This window comes from Pleurodeles waltl, chromosome 1_2 (assembly GCF_031143425.1).
Source record: "Pleurodeles waltl isolate 20211129_DDA chromosome 1_2, aPleWal1.hap1.20221129, whole genome shotgun sequence".
NCBI classification, from domain to species: Eukaryota; Metazoa; Chordata; class Amphibia; order Caudata; family Salamandridae; genus Pleurodeles; species Pleurodeles waltl.
In genome coordinates this window covers 1,158,307,921-1,158,331,271 of record NC_090437.1, presented here as the reverse complement: position 1 = coordinate 1,158,331,271, position 23,351 = coordinate 1,158,307,921, and positions in this window count along the sequence as shown.

The following is a 23,351-nucleotide window of genomic DNA, read 5'->3' as shown; positions in this document are numbered from 1 at the left end:
AATTTCTCAATTGTGGTAATACTGATGTAGTATTTTCACATGCCTTATAATACATGCTATATTCTACAGTCTGTAAACATAGATCCCGAAGAACAGACAATACAGAAAGCCCATTCCCTCTGCTAGTCACATTAAATATGTATCATTATCATGGACATTATGGGAAGTGGTTAACTGACACACTCAACAAATATTTCTTGCTCAGACTGACTGGATAATTTGAAGTCAGGAGGAAATTAAATATAACACTCTTACAAAATTCTAGAACATTCTGCACTGAGATCCTACACAATGGACCCTTTTTGCTGAGGTTCACCACTACATTAGTAAAGGCCACTTTTACATACTGACTTAGGGGGTCATTCCGACCCCGGCGGGCGGAAACCACCCAAAGACCGCACCGCGGTCAAATGACCGCGGGGTCATTTCAACTTTCCCGCTGGGCCGGCGGGCGATCTCCAAAAGATCGACCGCCGGCCCAGCGGGAAACCCCCTGCAAAGAGGAAGACGGCTCCGAATGGAGCCGGTGGATTTGCAGGGGTGCGGCGGGTGCAGTGGCACCCGTCGCGATTTTCACTGTCTGCTAAGCAGACAGTGAAAATCTTGGTGGGGCCCTAGGGGCCCCACGACACCCGTTCCCGCCAACCTCTTCCTGGCGGTGTAAACCGCCAGGAACAGGCTGGCAGGAAGGGGGTCGGAATCCCCATGGCGGCACGGAGGATTCCCTGGGCCAGGGGAAAACCGGCGGGAAACCCCGGTTCCCCTTTTCTGACCGCGGCTTTACCGCCGCAGTCAGAATGGCCCGGGAAGCACCGCCAGCCTGTTGGCGGTGCTTCCTCTGCCCTCCACTCTAGTGCCAAGCTGGTGACAGATTACCTAAAAAGCAAAAGGCTCCCCTTCCTCAAGTCTCCCTTTAAAATTAACTATGAATGGGCACACCTTACCCTGATCCCTTCCCAGCTCAACCTCTTAACTGCTGAGGCTTTTTTACCCCAGTGCTGAGCCCTTTTTTTTAGCTATTTGAGGTGATTTGCTTCTAGGCCTTCATAATGTTTTTTCCACATAATATATCCACACCAAATTTGAGTATTTTTTTCTAAAATCCTAGAGACTGTAAAGGTACCCAGGTGTTAGACCTGTCAGCCTTGGGTTGGTCTTCCCCCAAAATGTTGGCTTCCTACTCTATTTTTGCTCATCTTGTTTTTGCTAGCCTTAGGACTCTGCACACTTTATCACTACTATCCAGTGTTAAAGTGTGTGAACTTACTCCTTAAAATATGATAACATTGGCTTGTCCTCAAATGGAAAATTTAATTTACTTATAAGGCCCTAGTAAATTGATACCACAGGCACCCAGGGTCTGTACATTAAATGCTACAAGTGGGCAGGCAACACTTATTGTGCCACCCACATAAGTAGACCTTTAAACACGTCTAAGGCCTGCCATTGCAGCCTGTGTGTGCAGTTCTTAAACTATCATTGTGGCCTGGCACAATAACCCTTTTGGCAGGCCCAAACCTTCCTTTTTAATACATCTAAGTCAACACTAGGGTAGGATCTGTACTGTCCATATGGCAGGCTGCAGTGTACTTAAAATGTTGGACCTGTGCCTTTAAATATTAAATGTCCTGATAGTGGAAAACTCTTAACTTTGTTTTTCACTATTGCAAGGCCTACCTTTCCCATACCATAACATTAATGTTACCTCACTACATTTATTAAGCTGTAATTTCCAATGTTTGGTGTCTTTGTAATGAAAAATCCTAACTTATGGTGAAGACGGATTTTAAATTAAAATTTTGAAAAATCCACTGTCAAAAAGTGAACATTTTCCTGCCTTAGCTATTTAGTGCCTGTAGCTTATCTCTGGGTCTCATGACTGGGTGTAGCCGATGGTTGGGCTTTGTGTATTCCTTATACACAGCCACATACAAGACAGAGCTTAGGTGTGCCTGGATTGGCCATCACTGGCAGTATTGAAGGCTGGAGCTCAGCACAGCCCTAATTACTCATGAATAGGCTTTGTCTTGCTTCCACACAAAGAACTGCATACTCCCTATAGTAAGTCTGGAGTATGGACAGGGAAGGCAGGAATGCCAAAGGGAAACCTCCAGAAGATTTTCCCCCACTCCAAAGGCACAATTTGGTGTAAGTATTGGCCCTCAAACACCACATCTTTTTTCTTACACTTTTGGACCTGTGGATACTCTGCCAGGAAGAAGGAATGCTGTGCTACTGAAGGGGCTGCCATTCTGCTGGACTGCTTCTCTGAAGATTCTTCTGCCCTGCTGTTCTGATCAACTGCCTGCTGCTCCCTTGCATGACTGGAAAGGACTGGACCTGAATCTCTTGAACTCAGAACCGCAGAGTGAGTACAAAGGCTGGTTGGGTGGCCTCCTGATCTGAAGCCTTAGGGACACAACAGGCTTCCAACAGCATTACACTTGCACCTGGAATTAGGCCTGGACATAGCTCACAGAATCTGACTTTGCGGAATTCCGCAGAGTTAAAATAAACTATGTGGAATTCTGCAGAGGTGAAGTTCTGTTACAAAAACCCTGTTAGCTCCACCAGTGAAGCAGAGCATGCCACACACCCCTACCTGGAACCTGCCATCTGCTGGTCTACCCTGCCAAGTGATGCCACCCCAGTCTTAGACCCTTGGAAGTGGGCCTACGTTGCTCTTCCACCCTCTGTAAATCTACATAAACTGACACATCTCCTCTGCTGTGCAACGTAGCCCCCAGAAGAACCGACACATTGCCATTGCTGTGTGGATCAGAACCGTGACAAAGACCCACATCACAGCCCATCACCTTCCTGTGTGATGCATCCTTGACACAGGCCCTGGCATCCCACATTACAGGCAACCTCGATGATGACACTGAAACTCTGCATCGCAGCTTCTCAGCTCCTCAGAACCAATGCATTGCCCTGATAGAGCAATGCATCCTTAATGCCAGACTTCCCATTGCAAATCCCCATCAATGAGATTCTCGAGGACAACGTGGGTCCTCACATTGCAGCCTTGCTGCATCTCGGAACTGATGCATTGCTTCGTATGTGCAACCCATTTAAAACAAGGATCCTCTCAACAAGTACTTTGTTCAGCGGGTCTAACTGGGTCCCTGTAGTCGGCCCGCACTTCATTGCGGTTGGCCTGAACTTGTGATTTTGTCCCGGTCCAGCAGCATAAGAACAGCGCCAGGATTGGCTGGAGCAGGGTGACTGGATGCTGCAGCAGGCAAAATGGTCCTGTGCCTGGTCTCTACCCAGCTGTCTAGGACAACTAGGTGGAGAGGTTTACACTGCTCATTTGAGGCTGGATGGCTCAAAACAGCCGGAAAAACTGACATGCACAGTCTAAACAGGTGGAGTGAGCACCACTGCCCTGCTGCTGGTCATCAACAATGCCCCGCCCAGAAAATACTGCTTGAGCTGGGAGCAGTGAAAAAAATACTGGTAATTCATTTTATTACAATTTTATTTTTCACTTTTGCTGCTCTGGCAGCAGTGGGGTGTGCTCATTCACCCTCGGGGGGCTATCACTGAATTTACTGTTTGCCTGTGACTTTGCCCTGAGAAGAATTGTGGTTGATGCTTGAGAAGGTATTCTTTTTAAAAATAGGAAAAAGGTGTGCCACAAACAATTGTCTGTTTTTTCCCCAAAAATTGCATCAATAAAAGGTTTGCTGTGCTAAAGTCACCATCTTCTCCGCTTTGAGGAACACGCAAAGCTGAAACAAAAGCCTCTTTCTGACACAGTTTCAGTATTTTTCAAAGATGTAGCCTATTTTTCCTAATTTGTGAGTTTTCAACCTACTTACAGTTTGTGGTAACAGCGGGTGTGACACCTATGGGTCAACCTGGAAAGCTATACATTTCTGAAACGTAGACAAAGTTCTGAATTCAGCAAGGGGTCATTTGTGTAGATCCCTCAATTGTTTCTGAAGAAACTATGGAATTAAAGAAATATCAGCCATTGATGACGACTTTTTCACCTGTAACTTCTTGTCACAATGGCCTATTTACAAAAGCAAAATGCCATTTCATACCTTGGACCCTTCTGGTTGTGGGGATACATGGTTTGTAGGTTGCCTAAGAACCCAAGACACCAAGAGCCAATAAATTAATGCACTGTACAATGTTTTTTCATTGTGTAATGAAAGCAATGGAGGAATTCATTTGGTAAAATTTAAAGAGTAAAAAATGAAATGAAACCTATGCAATTCTGAAACGTACACTACATACAGAGTTCAGGAGCAGCAGATAGTACCACACCTCTGTATGTGTGTGTACCATTTCCAGCTTGTGATTCAGAGGGCATTTTACAAAATGTCTTCTTCCTTCCACACTGGCTTACATTCAGGGTCGGATTGGGATCTCAATTCGGCCCGGGCACTTCCAAAAATGTTGCAACATGGGCACATTACATTTTTCCACTGAAAACTGCCCCTTTTGTCAATATGTCAAGCTGAGAATTTTTGGCCCTAGATCAGCTGGCACCTGAGGAAGCCTAATAAACCTGTACATTTAAAAAAATACTAGGGGCCAGATTCATTAAGGGTTTGTGTTGCCCTTGCACCATGCAAGTGGGTCCAGGTGCAATGCAAACCTTATGTGAGATGTATCAAGCCACGCAGAGCCACCTGCCTTGTGTTAATCTGCCCTAAGGAGGCATTCCGTGGGTGGAGTCTGGGTGTTCCCACACATCCACCCATAGACTTTGGCACATTCCCAGATTTGCGATTAGTGGGAGACCTGGAAATGTGTCAAAATGTTATCCCTCCCCAGTTGAGGATTAACAAGGAGAAATATCTTTAATTCTCCACATTGTTTCCTCTTTCCACACAAAGAAGAAAATGCCTCTGAGGTTTGTTTATGAGCAGGAAGGTGTCACTTCCTGCAAAAAAACAATCCTGCTTAGAACGCGGGCACCCTTGCACTATGACACAAGAGTGCTTGTGTTGCCACTAGGTAGCCAAAACTGGGTATGTACAGGAAGGCACCATGTAGTGTTAAATATGCAACATTCCTGACCTTTCCCTTTTTATGTAATGTGCAGCAGTGTGAAAAGATATAAATATGCCCTTTTATACCTAGCAGAATCCAGGATGAGGTGACTTGCATAGCTCTCATCAGGTTTTCTAACAGAACCCTCTGCAATCCTCACACTTTGAATAAAAACACACATTTTGTATCTCTTTCTGTCAGGAAAACGTCTGAAATTTTATTGCCACCCAGCATTCCCCAAGTCTCCTGCTAATAATGGTTCTTTACTTTTGTGTATAGCCCTAGTGCCTGCAACAAGAAAGGGCCACAATGCATGGACACATTCAATTTTTCCACTGAAAACCGCCCCTCTTTTTTGCAATATGGGTAGCTGCGAAATTTGTGCCCTAGCTCTGCCAGCACCTAAAGAAATCTACCAAACCTGCACTATTTGAAACCTAGATACCAAGGGGAATCCAGGGTGGGAGACCTGTGAGGTTCTCACCAGGCTTCCATACCTATCAATTGATCAAACATTATTTGTAGAGAGCGGCTTATCACCCCTGCTGGGTGTAGTCTAAGTGTCAGCTCTTGAGTTTTTTCCTGAAGTCCATCAGCGAAGGTGCTATTCAGAGGTGGAGAGGGAGGGCATTCCAGGACTTGGCGGCAAGGTGGGAGAAGGAGCATCCTTCTCTGTGTCAATGGAGGATGTGCGGTGTCTGTGCCGGGACGAGGGAGGCATAGCAAAGGTTTAAGGATGGCTGGTGGAAGTGCAGGAGGTGGTTGATGTATGCTGGTCCTTGGTTGTGGAGGGCTTTGTAGGCATGTATCAGTAGTTTGAATAGGCATCTTTTCTTCACGGTGAGCCAGTGGACATTTCTCAGGTGCTGTGTGATGTGGGACTGTTTGGGCAGGTTGAGGATCAGTCTGGCTGCTGAATTTTGTATTGTCTGTATCGTTTTGTATCAAACTCTTCCAAACCTTAAACTTAGACTAAAGACACATTTTTTCATCACATCCCCCAAGTCTCCCAAGAAAAATGACACCTTACTTGTGTGGGTAGGCTTAGGTTTCAAAACAGTAAAGGGCCCAAAATGCAACATGAACACATCCATTTTTCCACTGAAAACTGGGCCTTTTTTTTGCAATGTGGGTAGCTGTGGAATTTGTGCCTTAGCTCAGCCAGCACCTCTGCAAAAAGTGCAAACTTGCACGGTTTTGAGAACTATACAGCTAGGGGAATTGAAAGTGGGGAGGCATACATAGCTTTCACCACGTTTTCTTACCCAAAATCCCTAGTGAACGTCAAACTTTGGCTTATGTCATGATTATCAGCCCATCCTGTGGTGGTAACTGGAGAATCCTGGTTTGTTAACTCATAAATGTTCCTCCTGCTAAGCACACACATTGACTTGCAAGTAATTGACAGTATTTCTTCTCTTCCGCAGAAGTGCCATGTGCTGACTTAATTAGAATACACCTAATGATTACATAATCAAGTGACGCCTATCTATAAATACCAGTACAACTGCCTGACTTGTGCTCCAGATTCAACTCCTTTCCTGGCAGCTGGCAATGACTGATACCTCCTGAATCGCCATAATCCTCCTTTGGGAATTGTCAATGAACGCTTTGCGATTTATGTGTGAGGCATCAGAGAGTTACAACAACTTTGTACTTAATATAGACAGAGATTGTTTTGTGAAAACCCAAGGAACAATTTACTCAATTTATTTTGTGAAAACTAGTAGGAATGTCAAGTCTAAGTTAATTTAAGAAACAGATTGATCCTGAGATGTGATAACAGAGCTTTTTGAAAGGATGTCAAGTGGAAGTTAATTTACAGAAATAGAATATTGATGTCATGTGCTAAAAGTATTCTATTTTTAAGGAGGTCAAGTCCAAGTTAATTAATAGAAACAGACTATTTCTGGGGTGCGATAAAAGAGCCTTTTTGAAATAATATCAAGCTGAAGTTTATTTATAGAAATAGAATATTTCTGAGATGTGATAAAAGAACATTTTTTAAAGAATGTCAAGTCAAAGTTAATTTATAGAAACAGGCTATTTTCAACATGTGACAAAACAGCTTTTTGAATTAATTTAATCAGAGAATCAAAGAACATTCATGTATTTTGGAGAAAGAGAACACAAGTGAATTTACAAGGTGTGGACAAGCTTGAAAGCAACCAGTACTTTCATTTTTGGTGAATATTATTTTGGTGATTTTTGTCTTCTGATATTTTAAAAGATTAAGGGGCATATTTATACTCCGTTTGCACCGAATTAGCGTCGTTTTTTTCGACGCAAATTTGGCGCAAAACTAACGCCATATTTATACTTTGGCGTTAGACGCGTCTAGCGCCAAAGTAGGAGTAAAGAGCGTCATTTTTTTGCGTGAACGCCTTCCTTGCGTTAATGAGATGCAAGGTAGGCGTTCCCGTCCCAAAAAATGTCTGCGACGCAAATGCGTCGTATTTATACTCCCGGGCAAAAATCACGCCCGGGAGTGGTCGGGTCAAAAAACCCCGCATTTGCGCCTCTTTTTAACGCCTGGGTCAGGGCAGGCGTTAAGGGACCTGTGGGCTCAGCCCACAGCTGCCCTCCCATGCCCCCAGGGACCCCCCCTGCCACCCTTGCCCACCCCAGGAGGACACCCAAGGATGGAGGGACCCACCCCAGGGACATTCAGGTAAGTATACATTTTTTTTGTTTTATATTTTTTTTTTGGCATAGGGGGGCCTGATTTGTGCCCCCCTACATGCCACAATGCCCAATGACCATGCCCAGGGGACATAAGTCCCCTGGGCATGGCCTTTGGGCAAGGGGGCATGACTCCTGTCTTTACTAAGACAGGAGTCATGTAAATGGCGTCTGGGCGTCGTTAAAAATGGCGCAAATCGGGTGGAGGCGATTTTTTGCGTCAACCTGACTTGCACCATTTTTAAGACGCCCTAGCGCCATTTTTCCCAACGCCGGCGCTGCCTGGTGTACGTGGTTTTTTTCCACGCACACCAGGCAGCGCCGGTCTGCTTGCGCCGGCTAACGCCATTCAATAAATACGGCGCCCGCATGGCGCTTCAGAATGACGTTAGCCGGCGCAAAATTTTTTGACGCTAAACTGCGTTAGCGCAGTTTAGCGTCAAAAAGTATAAATACGGGCCTAAGTGCTATTTTAAGGAATCCTGCTTAATTTGTTGAAAGGTTAATACAGTATCTGAACTTTTAAGTTACATGAAGATAAGACTGTATTCTTGAGAAGATAAGAATAGAAACCCAATTACCTCAACAATCTTAAATTACCCAGTACTGGAAAGCAATCCAACAAACTACAGATCAGGTTCATTCATGATAAATCCAACAGGTGAGAATAGGTTCAAAGAATCATATCTGTTGAACGTATATCAAGCCATTTAATATATGACATCTGATTTCATAGTCTTTATTATTGTCCGCGCAGAACCCTACCCAAAATCCCTTCCCCTCATCCGGCCACTCTGAACCTCCGATAACTAATATAGTCGCAGATTTGGTGCTGGCAGAAGGTGGGAACTGGAGGGTACTGCTCTTGAGGAAAGTGCTCCTGATGGCTTAAAAAACACATTATTCTCACATATCTGTGCAGGAAAATTCTGGAATCAGTGAGGATCCACAAATTCCATATCTCTCGATAACAACAATATCTTACTTGTGTAGGTGGGCCAAGAAACCACTACACTAAAGTCCCTAAAGAGTTACCTGGAGAGATGAGCGATAAGGGCAGGTGTGGTATTTTGGGCCGTGCAGGGTCACCACCCATGAAAACCTACCAAACACACACATTTATGAAAACTAAACACCCAGCAGATTCCAAGGTGGTGTGCCTTGAGTGGACAAAAAAGGTTTTTCTTATCCACAATGCCCTGCAAGACTCAAACTTTGCCTACAATCACATATTGCCCCTTACCCTTCTGTGATAGAAACTTCCAGAATTAGCAGGGATCCACAAAATTCCCACCACCCAGAATTGCACCACTTGTCCCAATAGAAACTCTACCATATGTGTGTGTCTGGGCCCAGTGTCTGCAACAGGAATAGATACAACCAGTGTTAATGGGAGTCCCACTGTGGGACTCCCATTGACCTTGGTTTGATTTGCTCCTGCCACAGTAACTAGGCCAGCCACACAAATTGGGCAGCATTTTTATCACAACAAGTGGGGGAACACTGAGTGGTAGGGATTTTCTGGATCCCTACAAAAAATGCCATGGAAACGCTAGGCACATTTGTTGTATTAGGCAAAGTTTCAGGTTTGCAGGACACTGTGAGCAATAACATGTTGTGGGATCCATGTGAAGGACACCCTGGACTCCCCAGGTGTCTAGTTTGCAAAAATAGAAGGGTTTGGTAATTCTGTCTAGGTGGTGGCCGCGCCCAGGCCCAGTTAACACAGCTACCCCCATTGCCAAATGAGGTTTGTCTTTTAACAGGAATTGTTGAAGTTTCCACATTAGATTTTGAGGCTTTTGCTGACATGGACACTAGCCCCATTCATTCAAGAAGGGTAGTTTTTGTCAGAACAAAATTTGTGGGTCACTATGTTTTCTGGAATTTTACATCACAGAAATATAGGAAAAATGTGTGATTTTAGACAGAGTTTGAGGTATGCAAAGCATTGTGGTTATGAAAATGTCATGAGATCCCAGTAAGGCATGCCACCCTGAACTCCCCTTGCGGTCTCTGAGCCTGATAGAGTCCAGGCCTTACCTTTAGGTAACCACAGTATCCGGCAAGATAGGATAAAAATAGGAGGAGCCGGTGTTGCCATTATTTTCAGAGACAACCTCAATGGCATCTTCTTCCCCTTCCACATCCAAGACTGTGAAAGTTTCTCCTTTGCCATCTCCTTTAACCTAACTTTCACTTTCTTGGGGATCCTGTTTTATAGGCCACCTGTCCTCCTCCAATTTCCTCAACACACTTTTAGAGGCAGTTGTGGACTTGGCCCTGGACTGAACCAACTTCTCTCTGTTGGGAGATTTTGATACCTACGCTGAAGACAATAGAGTGGGTGGGGACAACAGCCTTCTCCAACACCTTACCTGCCTATATCTTTAACAAAAGGCCAAAGGTTCTACCCACTAGAAAGGGCGCTAATTTTGCTTTTATCAATACACCCAACCTGTAGGTTCAGCAGCCCATCCCAGTCATTTGGTCAGATCACTACTTGATTCAGCCATCACCATGCACTTTCCTTACCCGCCCAGTGCCCTTGCCTGGCCTAAGATGAAGGACTGCTACTGGTCCAAATTAGGGAATGAACTCTGGAATGCAAATCTTGGCAATACCAAACTTAACCTGGGGGATTCTATCTCTGGGGCAAGTTCTAATTTCCTCCACTGGATCAGCAATTCCCTATATTGAGTCCTCCCAGTGACGACCTGTAGGGGCCCACAGAAAATGAAAAATTCACCATGGTTCTCTCCTCACCTGTTAACACTCAGGAAACAGTGCAAAAAGCTAGAAAGGAAATGTAGGAGATATTATGATGAACCAAGTAAGCAAGAATACCGGGAAACAATCTGGCTCTACTACTCTGAGATTAGACCCTCCCAAGCAATTTACTACACCACCAAAATTGAGAATGCTTCAAACTCATGTAAGGAAATGTTCAAAATCTTCAAATCACTCATAGAGGTGAAAATTACCCACCCACACCTAGAACTCTCAGTCACCTGCTGCAACAAACCAGCCTCTTTCTTTTCCAAAAAAATTCCAGACATCAACTCATCATTTCCCAACAATGTAAAGGAGACTGAGCCTCCTGAAAGTACTTCCTCACATATTTGTCAAAAATGTAGCTTCCTCGCTTTTTCCCCTGATCACTCACAACCAACTTCAGACATTACTTAGCCAGGTGAACGTAGGCTCCGCACTTGATCCAGCCCGCCTCTGCATCATAGCAGAAGGCTGGTAGATCATTTTCCAAGCCCTGTTAGAACTATTGAACCTGTCACTCTCCTCTGGCATAGTCCCCCAACAATGGAAACATGCAGTGGTAAAGCCTCTGCTGAAAAAGCCAAATCTAAACCCCTAGTGCCTGGGAAACTACAGGCCCATCTCCCTGTTGCCCGGTGCATCTAAACTGCTGGAGAAATGTGGTAGCCAATATCTCTTCATTTTTCCTGAAATCTAACAATTTCCTCCACTACACCCACACAGGTTTCAGGCTGCAGCACAGCACTGAGACTGCACTGCTAGGCGTAACTGAGGAACTCTGGCAATTTCTAGATCAGGGTTCTTACTGACCATCATCCTCTTAGATCTAAGTGCAGCTTTTAACATGGTGGACCATGCAACACCTAACACTCCAGAACAAGGATCTAACTGAAAACAACTTGTCCCCTGCCTCAAGAAGGTCGCCAATCGGATGGCCAACTTCTCCTTCAAACCTAACAGGAACAAGACACAGCTCATTCTGTTAGGAAACAACAAAGCTAGGAGGGAGTTAATCCCCTGGCTGGAATGTCTTGGGGCCACTCAGCCTGAAAAATAAGATATTATAAAAATTATGGGCATCCAGCTAGATGATATGCTTTCATACCAACAGACTAACAGCAAAGTGTTTTGGAATTCTTAGACTTCTAAGGAAAGTGTTAGATTTCCTGCCCCCTCTATCACAAAGAGTCATCATTCAGGCTCGATCATCTGCTGGCTGGACTACGGGATCTCTCTATATTTAGGATTCCCGCACTGCGCTAAGAAAAGGCTACAGACAATTCAAACACTGCCGTTTGTCTCGTCCTTGAAATCCCAAGGCACTTGTCTGCAAGGAGGGCTTTGGCTGACCTACACTGGCTACCCATAGAGCAAACAGGTATGATTTTAATCTGTGTACATCACCCAAAGGGCCTTTCACAGGAAGGGACCTCAAATTCTTCTGTGCTCTCATTGAACCGTATAACCTGGCCAGTTCCCTAACAACGCCCAGAATGTGTAGATCAAGATGGGGTGGGCATTCCTTCAAATATCTAGCATCTAGACTTTGGAACTCCCTGCCACTGTATCAGTTGGAATCTAAACTCACCTTCAGGAAAGCTCTTAAGACTTGGTTATTCATCTAATAACAAGTCTACATGTAGCCACTAGCCTGGATGGCCTCTAAGCTTGTCTTGTTTTGATGAGCACTGGGAAGCCTTCGGGTAGCCATGCGCTTTAGAAATTGACTAATTTAGATTAGATTAAATGTTTAGTTTTCACAAATGCCTGCCATAGCACAAAAAGTACAGCCATTCACCCTGGCATGTGGGATGGTTCTGAAATTTAGCCCCACTTTTCTGGCCCATATGTAAAAAACAACATCCAAAAGAATCAAATGCCCTTTCATTTGCCATTGGGATGGGATGGGATGGGATGGGATGTTTTAGACCACAGGGGGGCAGAAAGACAGTTGAGGGCTTAGGGGTGGGGTTATGGCCTGATTTCAGGGGCATCAGACCTACCTCATTATCTTATAAGAAAAAATAGTTCTGACATCTAGTGGGTTTTCTGCCCCTCCACTCCAAGGGCAAACTGGGGACAAACCCCCTCTCTTTTCTCTAGGAGACCAAAATACTGGTGTGTCCCTTTTTGGGTGGGAGCATGGCCCAATGTCAGAGTATGACACATGTGCCACTTTCTTTTGCCCCAAGTGAAAAATCTGTAGGGTCTAGTGGACTACTGCTCTTTCAGCCCCCCCAAAGGGGATGGATTTGGGCAACCTCCCCAATTGTGACAAACCTCATACCTGCCCTCGGGGTGGGGGGCAGAGAGAAACTATTGTTCTGAGGCAGGGTATGACATGATGTCACTATAGCCCCCCATCATTTTGTTTGTTTTGGTGCAATTTTGAAATCCTTAGGGTATAGTGGGCTTTCTGCCCCTCTAGGCTAATTGTAGTCAAACTCCATATCCGTCCCTAGGTGGCATGGGCAGAAAGACTGGTTTGTCCCTTTTGGAGCAGGGTAATGGTTAATGCCAGAGTGCAATACCCATACCCCTTTCTTTTGCTCCAAATGCCAAATTCCTCGTGCCCCTCAGGGCTTTCTACCCCCTCGGGGCAGATTTGGGTTAATATCCCTAATTGATACACATTTATGCACCCTTGTATCCCCTAGGTGCACATAAAAGGCACCTTTGCCCTTTCTTGGGTGGGGTATTGTTCAATGCCCAGGTAGGCCACATAATTCCTTTGTGTGTATGGGCTTTCTGTCCTCCTGGGGGTGGGGCAGGTTGTGGCAATCCTCCAATCTACTCCCTTGGGGGACATAAAGGCTGTTGCACTCTTTGTGAGGTGTGGGCATGGCCATGCCCATCATGAACAGTTCCTTCCCTGTTTTTTTAATAAATATTCCCTGATGTCTAGTGGGCTCTCAGTCCCCCTTGGTAGGGTAGATTGGGGCAAATGACCCCTTAATAGATCTGCATTGGTTAGCGCTAGTAGGGCATTATCTTGTTCCTTCCCAAAGAGCATCCTATTAATTCCTAGGTGCTGCCTGATTGTCACCACCAGCAGTTCAACCACTAAGGCAAACAGCAAAGGGGAAAGGAGGCAGCCCTGCTATGTCTGTCTTGATGGGGGAATGTCATCTGGTCTACCCCCATTGACAAAGACTTTCACTGTTGAGTTTTTTTAACTAGCTTCATTCCATATTCACATACGAGTCCCCAGACCTATCACATCGAGCACCCTTGATAGAAAATTCAGTTGACCCCGTCAAAGAATTTTTGGTATTCAGCGACTGTATCAGTAGGGAGGATTCTTCTCCAATTCGTATTTTGAATTACATGGAGCACTCTTCTAATGTTATTGTCCACCTGTTGCATCCTGATTGGCCAGGATCTATTAAACAATGGTAGGTGAGGTATCAGCCTGTTGGCCAGCACTGTCATTAAACTTTTCACTTCCGAATTTAGGAGGGAACTAGGCCTCTAGGATTTGCATTTATTGTCAGGATTGCCTGATTTATGAATTAGGGAAACATGTGCTACCGCCATTTATGGCAAGTCAACCTGTGACTTGAGAATGGGGTAAAAAAGAGCCACAAGGTGAGATGCCAAGTTGGATTAAAACTATCTCTAACAACTATTGTTCAGGCCATCTTGCATGGGTGCCTTCTTGGGGTACAGATCATGGACAGCTTTAGTGATCTAGTCCATAATTTATGCGGAGTTATAAACTGTCACTAATAGCCTTGTTAATCCTGGACAAACTTGCTGCATTTATGATGGCATCAACCTCCTTCATGGCAGATGGTTCCTACTGGTAGAGGTATACATAGAAATTGTGGAATGCCTTGAGTTTGTGTTCAGTTCTACTGAGAGTGTTGCCGCCATGCCCCTGGTGGGAGGGGATACTCCTTAAGGCCCTTTTATGATCACAGCTGTTGAGCCAGAGTGCATAAGGTTTATTAGCATATTCAAAATATTTCTATTTAAGACAGAGAAGTGCTTTTTCTGATTTATCCATGACTAAAAGACCTATCTTACTTGTAAGGGCAGTAACCCTCCTGAAAACTCTCAGGAAGTTCAAGAATATGTGCTCTGTTTTTAGTTGTTTCAGTTATGCTTCTAAGGACTCCCTGTATGCCCAATGGGTCAGGTGTTGGGTTGCTCTTTTCACTATGCAGTGGCCATGGAATACTACCTTGATAAAGTCCGAAAGCATATTCTGGAACACTTCTCCCATGTCACGTTCTTGGCAATATTGGTGTATCATGTCCTTCAGTTTTTATCTGATTTTACTATTTTTCAAGAGGGATTTGCCAAATTTCCAACCCCTCCTCCTAGGTTTATTGGGAAGTAGTTTTCTTTCCACATCACCATAGCATGGTCAGAGATAGATAAAGAGTCATGTGCGAATCTAGAGCCAACTTCCACCCCCTCTGGAAAGCCCTATTGTATGTCTATTTAAGCACTAGGGCCTGTGGACGTGGGAAAGAATGTGTATTCCTTTTCCATGGAGTGCTTGGCCCACCACAGATTCAGAAGGCCAAATTCTTTCAATCCTCTTTTTAATTCCCTAGATATTGCTCCATCTACATATCTATAAGAAGTGGAGTCTATCTATGAAGGTTTTAGGGACACAATTGATGTCCCCAATCCAAATAGTGCTCTCTGTTTTACAGTCCCTGCTCATGTCATTAATTTTGAGCAGAAAGTGTTGACACTGGTTGGACATTTAAGTGTTTAAAAAAGTGAATGATACCCATCCCTGGTGTCTCACCTTTAGGTAGATACATCTACCCTGTGTATTATCGTGTACTACTTTATGTTCCTTAAAGTGGACGTCTTTAAGCATGCCTATTATCACTTCACATTTTATTTATCTTATTGCAACAAAGTACTCAGTAGAGTATAGTTTACTGTTCATCAGGTGACTTATTGTCCGACTTCTGATAGGTCTATTGCAGACATACCTCCTCAATGGAAACATGCGATTGTTAACCCCCTCCTCAAAAATCCTAATCTAGACCCCTTAATTTTACAAAACTATAGACCAATCTCCCTGCTACCAGCCTTAGCTAAAATACTAGAAAAACATGTGAATAGCCAGTTGTCTATCTATCTTGAGGACAATAATATTTTACACCCCTCCCAAATGGGTTTTAGACCCTTGCACAGTACCGAATCGGCTCTGATCACAGTAATGGATAGGGCTACATGGCGCCTCGATGATGATCAGGCTTTTGCAGTAGTGTTACTGGATTTGAGTGCCGCCTTTGATAAGGTAGACCATAAGATCCTTCTCCGGTGGATGAAGGAGATAGGAGTCACAGGGACTGTGCTAAGTTGGTTCAGTGAGTTTTTAAGCACACAGTCATTCCAGGTACTGGATAGATCTTTCTTCTCACGTAGTCTTAATAGTAGATGGGGTCTACCTCAAGGCTCCTCCCTTAGCCCTTCATTGTTCAATATTTATATGCTGCCTCTTGCCAAGGTAGTGGAGCCTTTTGGCCTCTCTCTGATAACATACACCGATGACACACAATTGGTGTTTTCCCTGATTTCAAACTACAACTCACTAGACCCCTCGCTTGGTCCTTGATTATTGCCAATATCTAATTGGGTGTCAGATTGTAAACTTAAACTTAATGCAGACACAACAGAAGTTATGTTTTTGGGCTCTCAAAAACCTCTAAAGCCATCCCCCTCTGCTCTATCTCCTTTGAGAGAGCTTCCAGTACCCAAGGAACACATTAAGAGTCTTGGGATTTGGCTTGATCCGTGGCTAGCCATGGATCAACAGGCAAAGAAAACCTCGGCCTCATGCTTCGGCATATTCAGACTCCTTAGGAAGGTGTTTAAAATCCTTCCGCTTGTGGCCAAGAGATTAATTATACAGGCATTGATTAGCTAACGTCTGTTTTTTATGAATGCCCTCTTTCTCACGTCCCCAAAGTTTGTGAAGAGGAGACTTCAAGTGGTACAGAACACTGCCACTAGACTGCTTTTTAACATCCCTAAATATGAATCAGTTAAATCTGCATTTCTTACCCTGCATTGGCTCCCAGTCAAGTAGCAAATTAAATTCAAGGCTCTATGCTATATACATAGAGCCCTACATGATAAAGGGACCCCACAGCTACGCTCTTTTGGTCACTTTCTATAAGCCTTCGAGACATCTTAGATCTTCATCAGCAGCTTTGGCAGCAATCCCCTCTGTAAAAAAAGGCTAGATGGGGCGGAAGGTCCTTGTCTTATCTAGGCACAAAGCTATGGAATTCATTACCTTTATCATTGCGGCTCACCGACCAGGAACTAATCTTTAGGCAGCTACTGAAAACATGGCTATAATGATCTCTTTATGAAATCGCTGGTAGGTTCTGCTGAAGCACTGGGAGACTTTCGGGTAGCTATGCGCTATATAAATTGGTTAACATAACATTACATACTACATCTGGGTAAGCTTCACACACCTCTCCATATTTTGTGGCACTTGACTGGTGTATTTAAGCCTCTAATGTTCCCTAATATTATTTTAAACATGGGCCCTTATGGGTATCCTGTGCTATGAAGTGATCGGGAACTGATAAGTATGGTTTCTCATTTGGCAATTCCACATCCTACTCTCCATCTTCAAGTGTCCTCTTCATGAGGAAGCAACAAGATACGTCCCAAAGACAATCACGAGTCATGTTATGGCCTGTGAAATCTCCCTCCTGGACCTACCAACACCACAAAAAACATTTGTACCCCCACTTACTGAATTCCTGCCACCCTCACAACAGTAGTTAAATTCAAGGTGTGAGGTCTTTGTGAAGCTGAGTACTCAGTACAAAGACTTTGCTAAAGTTCTACGATCCTGTTTTAGATATACCGGCAAACGGGTAACTCCATCACATTGGTGATGGATATCCTGTCCACCGAAATCTAAATACCATTATATCCTATGGGATTTAGATTTTTGCAAATGGGATATTCATCACAGTTGTGAAGGAGTCACCCGTCCGACAATATCTAAATCAGGCCCTAACTTTAGTAGGCACCCAAACATGGGTAAAGGTCCAGGTATTTCAGGCAGACCCATTAGGTTGAGTCAATGTTTAGGTAGAAAGTAACAAGTGATAAGGTCATAGGTTAAGGTTTTTTATCCTAATTACCATCTTTAGTTGGCATACAATGTCTGCCAGAGGTTAGTTCTACCAAATGGTTGACTTTGCTTTGTTGCTGATAAATCTAAGTAGATGGAAGCTGGTATTATATCCAGCAGACACATGGTGTAATCACTGGGCAACCGAACTAAGGGCCTGATTTAGATCTTGGCAGGGGAGAATACTCCATCACGGATGTGACGGATATCCCGCCAGTCATATTACAATCCTATTAAATCCAATGGAGATCGTAATACGGTGGATGGGATATCCGTCACGTTTGTGATGGGGTGATCCCTCTGCCAAGATCTAAACCAGGCCTTTACTTTCCAATTCTCAAAACAATGACGGTTTTTATATGTTTGGGGTTTTATCACATGTCCATTTGAATTATTTATTTAACTGAAATGAGCCATTCTAAGACTTTTGGGGCCTCTGAAGAGACCCGTTTCATATAGATTTCCCATCTAGGTAATCGCATTAAATAAAATATCAATCCCTTCTGTGCAGTTGCCAAGATGGTATTAATTGTGGTTTGCCTTTATATCATGCCCAGACATATCTGATAGGATTTCACTTACTTTCTCCCAAAATCTATCCAAAGCAGGAGAACTTTCAAAAACATATGCATATAATTTGCTTTGTCTTAGCCACATTGTTTACATCTGGGTAAACTTCTTCAGAAAATGTGGTTAGTCATTCTGGAGTCCAGTATATCTTGTGAAGCATATAAAAGTGTTTTTTCTTTAAGGCAGCATGTTTTATGGTACTAAATTCTGCATTGGCAAGCATTTGCATTTGCCTCTAGTCTACTGCCTTACCCAATTCCCACTACCAGACTGAGACTTTTTAGTTTAACTTTACACCATCTTGAATCATATTCTCATTTTTCCAGCTGTCTTGCTTGGTCCACTATTGGCCAGACTACCATGATTGCAATGGTATTTGAATCCTGACAGCCTTCCCTTAATAAACTCAGATACGGCCTGCCAACAAATGACATTCACTCAGTCTCTTAGGTCCCCCAAGGTTCTACTGTCTTCATCTCTTAATGGGAGGCTGAGTTTGTCATTCACACATTATGGTGTTCTTGGTGAATCTCATGTTGGAGCAAACTGAGTGCAGTAATGGATCCCAAGTGTTTTCCACAAGTGATATCATACTTGTGATATAGATTTTAACATTTTCAAACAAATCTTTTTAAAGAATTTCGGACCCCTAAATTTATATTTATTCTGCCATAAATCACCCACCATAGTGATATACATAACACTCCTTGCTGATTTATCTTGCAGTTTCAATAGATTTCTTCTAATTTTAAGTTGAAATGCATAGGCATATAGCTAGAAGTCAGTTACAGTCAGACGTCCTTTTCTATCTTCCTCCTAATTTATTTCCATGAGATCCTTACACTATTTGAGGACCGGGAGATACTGCTAACCATCCCTCTATTTTGACACTACTATTTTTGTTAAAATAAGAGTGGAATGGTGTTAAAAAAGGTTAGTTCTGGTAAAATTGTGATTTTAATTAGATTTACTCATCCACAGATTGAACTGAAGTTCTTTCCATCTCCTTAAAAGGCCCTGGCATTCCTTATGAACTCTCTCTATTTTTTGTCTAGCAGCTTCTCTAAATTTTGTGTAATTTGTACTTCCAAATGCACATTCTGATTTGTAGGTCTCATATGACAGCTTTAGGATTCCACACTTATTTCTTTTTTTCTTATCCATTTGGTAACCCAAAAGTCCCCATTTTCACTTGCCAAACTTCTTTTTTTTAAGTTAGCTTAATCAGGTGTGTCGGTTATTATATCTACCCACAATTTCGCCTACCTAGCTAGTCCTAAGGCATCAAATGAGATCACATTCTTGTCTGAAAGAACTAATGGAGCGAATGGTTCTATCTAAAAATTAAGGGGGTCATTACGAACCCCGGCGGTTCAGCCCACCATGCCGTCGTCGGCTGAAAAGCCCACCACCGGCATGGTGGGCTGAATCGCAATATAATGGACACACCCACCGACAGGCTGCCGCCCGACAGGCAGCCTGACGGTGGAAGGCATCATTATCCGACAGGGCAGCACTGCTGCCCTTCGGATAATGATCCCTACTGCCCCCAGCCTTTACCTAGCGGGTTACCACGCCAGGGAAAGGCTGGCGGAAGGGGTGCACTTGGCATGGGTAGTGCAGGGGCCCCTGTGCAGTGCCCCATTGCGCAGGTCACTGCCCGATTTACGGGCAGTGATCTGCGCGACGGGTGCAGCTGCACCCACCGCACAGAGGCATTGCGGCCATGTGGAGCCACCGGCAATGTCTAGGCCAAGCATTCTGCTGGGCCGCCAGGTGGAAACAATGTTTCTGCCCGCCGGCCCAGCAAAATGTTTGTTATGCGGCCGGCGGGATTCCAGGGAGGCTGGCGATCAGTAGCATGACCGCCGGCCTGAACACCACTGTGTTCTTAATGAGGGCCTAAATCGAGAGAGTGGCATCCTTGCCTAGTCTCTGCCTCTGCTTGACAATACCCCATTTATAAGGTTTCTAGTCGAGGGAGCTCTGTATAGGGCTTTTTATGATGTTAATCATTGTTTAATGAATCCGAAAAACTCCCTAGACTTCCCAGAGATATAATCAATTCACGTTATAGAACTCCTTAGCTGCATTCAAGTTGGCTATTGCTAACGGTGTCCCATAGGTTTCGGCTACATGAATGGAACCTATCAGGAGGTCTGTCAGTTTATTAAGCTGCATACCAGATATAAATGTCTTTTAATCTAGTTGAACAATTGAGAAGGCAGTACTCATGATGCGTTTCACGTTACCCACAAATAATGTATAATCAGTCATGACCAGCTGTTTTCCAATTTTTTCATTATTAATTTGTTTTCTTATCTCTTTTTAAGTTATATCAGTCGTTAAGGCAATAGATGTGGCAATTGAAACAGCTGCCAGCGTTCTATCTACTAATTTGGTTCTAATCGGGGGCGTAGTTCTTTCTTATATAAAATGCTAATGTTTTTTAACAGTTCTGCTGCTATTTCTACTGTGAAGTTTAGTTTTTTCACAGATTGTTTATCAATTAATGTTTTTATACGATTTCTGACCTCATCTGTTTTTATTTTCCAAGCCAGCAGAGTCCGTATGCAAGATTCTGCATCTTGCTGACTTTCCAGGGCTGGAAAACAATTTATTTTCCAGAGATACTTTGACACCATTTTGAGCGGTTTCTACTTATTATCTTGCCTGATATTCTGGGATTATTTGTGCTTTTTGTCCAGTGCGGTCCTCAAGGTTCCTCCACTCCTCACAGCTCTTCATAATCCCAAACCATATTACAAGAGGCTGTATTCCTGTTATGCTTAAAGTATTCCTGAGTGCACTCCTTTTTTTCTTGCTTTGTTTGCTTCTCAGTTAGTAGAATTATGTTAAATGTCCACCTGGTTTGTGTGTATGTTTCTGGAATTTCTATACTTAAAATAACTGCAGAATGTTCAGAAATATGCCCTTGAAGGGGAGTTACCAATATAGCCAATCTGTCCAAAGGGTGTTTTAGCAAAAAGTAATCTAATCTTGAGTGGTGCCCATATTCTTTACTGAAAAAGATGTAATCCTTCTGGTACCCCCATTTCAAATGACAAATGTCACATAAACATAAGCTGAGCATAATATCTTTTAGCATTAAAAGGTTTGTTAGTACAATAATCCCATAAAACATTCTAAAACAATAAAAACACTTGTATAGTATAAAATTGACTTAAAACTACCACTCCGTCCCCATAAGCAGCATACCCTACTCAAACCAATACTAGAAACTCTGTTTGACAGTAAGTATAAAACATGCAACTGCTACTGCCACAACAAAGTAGTGCATTTCAGACAACAACTCTACTGCCTTCAATATTTGTAAAGTTCTATATTTTAATACCAAGGGTCTTAAAAACTTAGTACGTTTGGGAATATAAAAAACACAGTCCATGAGTACATGAGACATGGAGCATTCTATGTTTAGGGGGCATGGACAGAAACCATTACCATACCGGATCTCATTGCACCAGTTGCAGGACGAGCAAATTGGGCTACACCCTACTCTCACCATTATAATTTCATTCTGCAATCTGGGATCGAGCATCAGAGACAGATAGTGGAAAACCGTGTCAAGACCAAGAGTGTTTAGCTGATGAAAGGCTTTTTCCTCAGATACGTCAAGTCAAGAAACAGGGAAACCTTTCCTGCAGATTCTTTCAGCACCTGTTTGCTAGGAAAAGGGAAAGGGGACCAGGCTACAATTGTACCCCACTCAGCCGCTTATTTTTCAAGATCCTTTAGCCTCTTCCTTACTTCCCTGGCCTCCATATTTCCAATTGAATCTGATCAGGCAACTAGCTTGCAGCATGGACCTCTGCTTGTTCACAAAGCCCAGCACCTTGGTTTTCTCCAAATAAATTTACCACAAATTCTGCTTATTGTATGCATCTAGGGAATCTAGTTTTCTCTGCAGACCAATTGGAGTGTTATCCAGCAGAACCAAATCAACTGCATACAGCAGGCAAGAAATATGCTTATTCTCAACTTTTATGGGAAAATGACTTTGCTTGAATTATAGCTACTGGAAGGTCTGCTAGAAATAAACTAAAAAGCAAAGGGGGCTAGAACACAACCTTGCCGAAGGCCATTCTTGATGGGGACTTTTAAAAATATTCTACAAGATTTATCTAGGTCGACCTATACCCAGCGCTTCCTGCATTTCAAAGGGAATCCTAAGGAACGTGTCTTCCCTCTTCCTGACTTCTGATGCTACCTGCCCTGTCACTGGCAAATGATTGACCCTGCCTGTTTCTTACCTTTGACAGTTTGGAGCTAGATGCAGGGGAAGAGCCAGAACTGACCAGAACCAGTTTAGATATAAACAAAGAGAGAGACCCCCACACACAGGCTAGCACTAGGCATAATAGTGGCAGCCTTAGAACCTCTCTTAAAAAAACTCCTGGACATGTGGAAGATTCAGAAGAAGGATTGCACATATCTGAAGAAAGCAGACTGGGCCTGCTTGCCTTGAACCACAAATCCCCAGAAGTGTTTCCAAGGGTCAGTTGGCGAATCTCCTGTTTGAGCTAGAGGGACACAACAAGCTTCCAGAGGCCTTCCCTGTAACTACTCAGCTGGCTAGCATCAACTGGACCTGCCTCCACCCTGCTGCTGGCCTCTGCTCAAGTGAGTCCTGATCCCAGAGAGGTGCCTCCACAGGTCCTGGACTCTTCGCTGCTGTCAGTGTACTCCTCTTGCTTCAGAACTGCAAGAATTCAACTCCAAGTTAAGATCCAAAAGTTTTGGACTCCTTATGATTGCAAATCACTGCCCTCACCTCCCGCCAACATGAAGCATCCAACATTGACCTGCTTCTCCCGTAAGCAATGACTGCCAGCATCTCTTGCCAATGCAAAGCTCCAACTGCAACCTGCCTCTATGTGCCAACAGTGATCTCTTTGCTGATCTTGCCAAGGCAAAGCTCCTACTGAGGCTCCTCATGTAGAAATGGACTATGTAAGAATGTAAAATCTTCACTGGAGTAAACCCGATCCCTGTATCCAACCCACCATAGTTTGCCTGAACTTGTGCCTTTGACCCAGTTCAGTGCAACCATAAAACCACAAATGATACTATGTGCTTTTTGGCTCTATTGCCAACTGACTACCTATTGGGTTTGTGTCATTTTGGTGTTATTTAATTGATTACATTGTTTTGTGTTGTG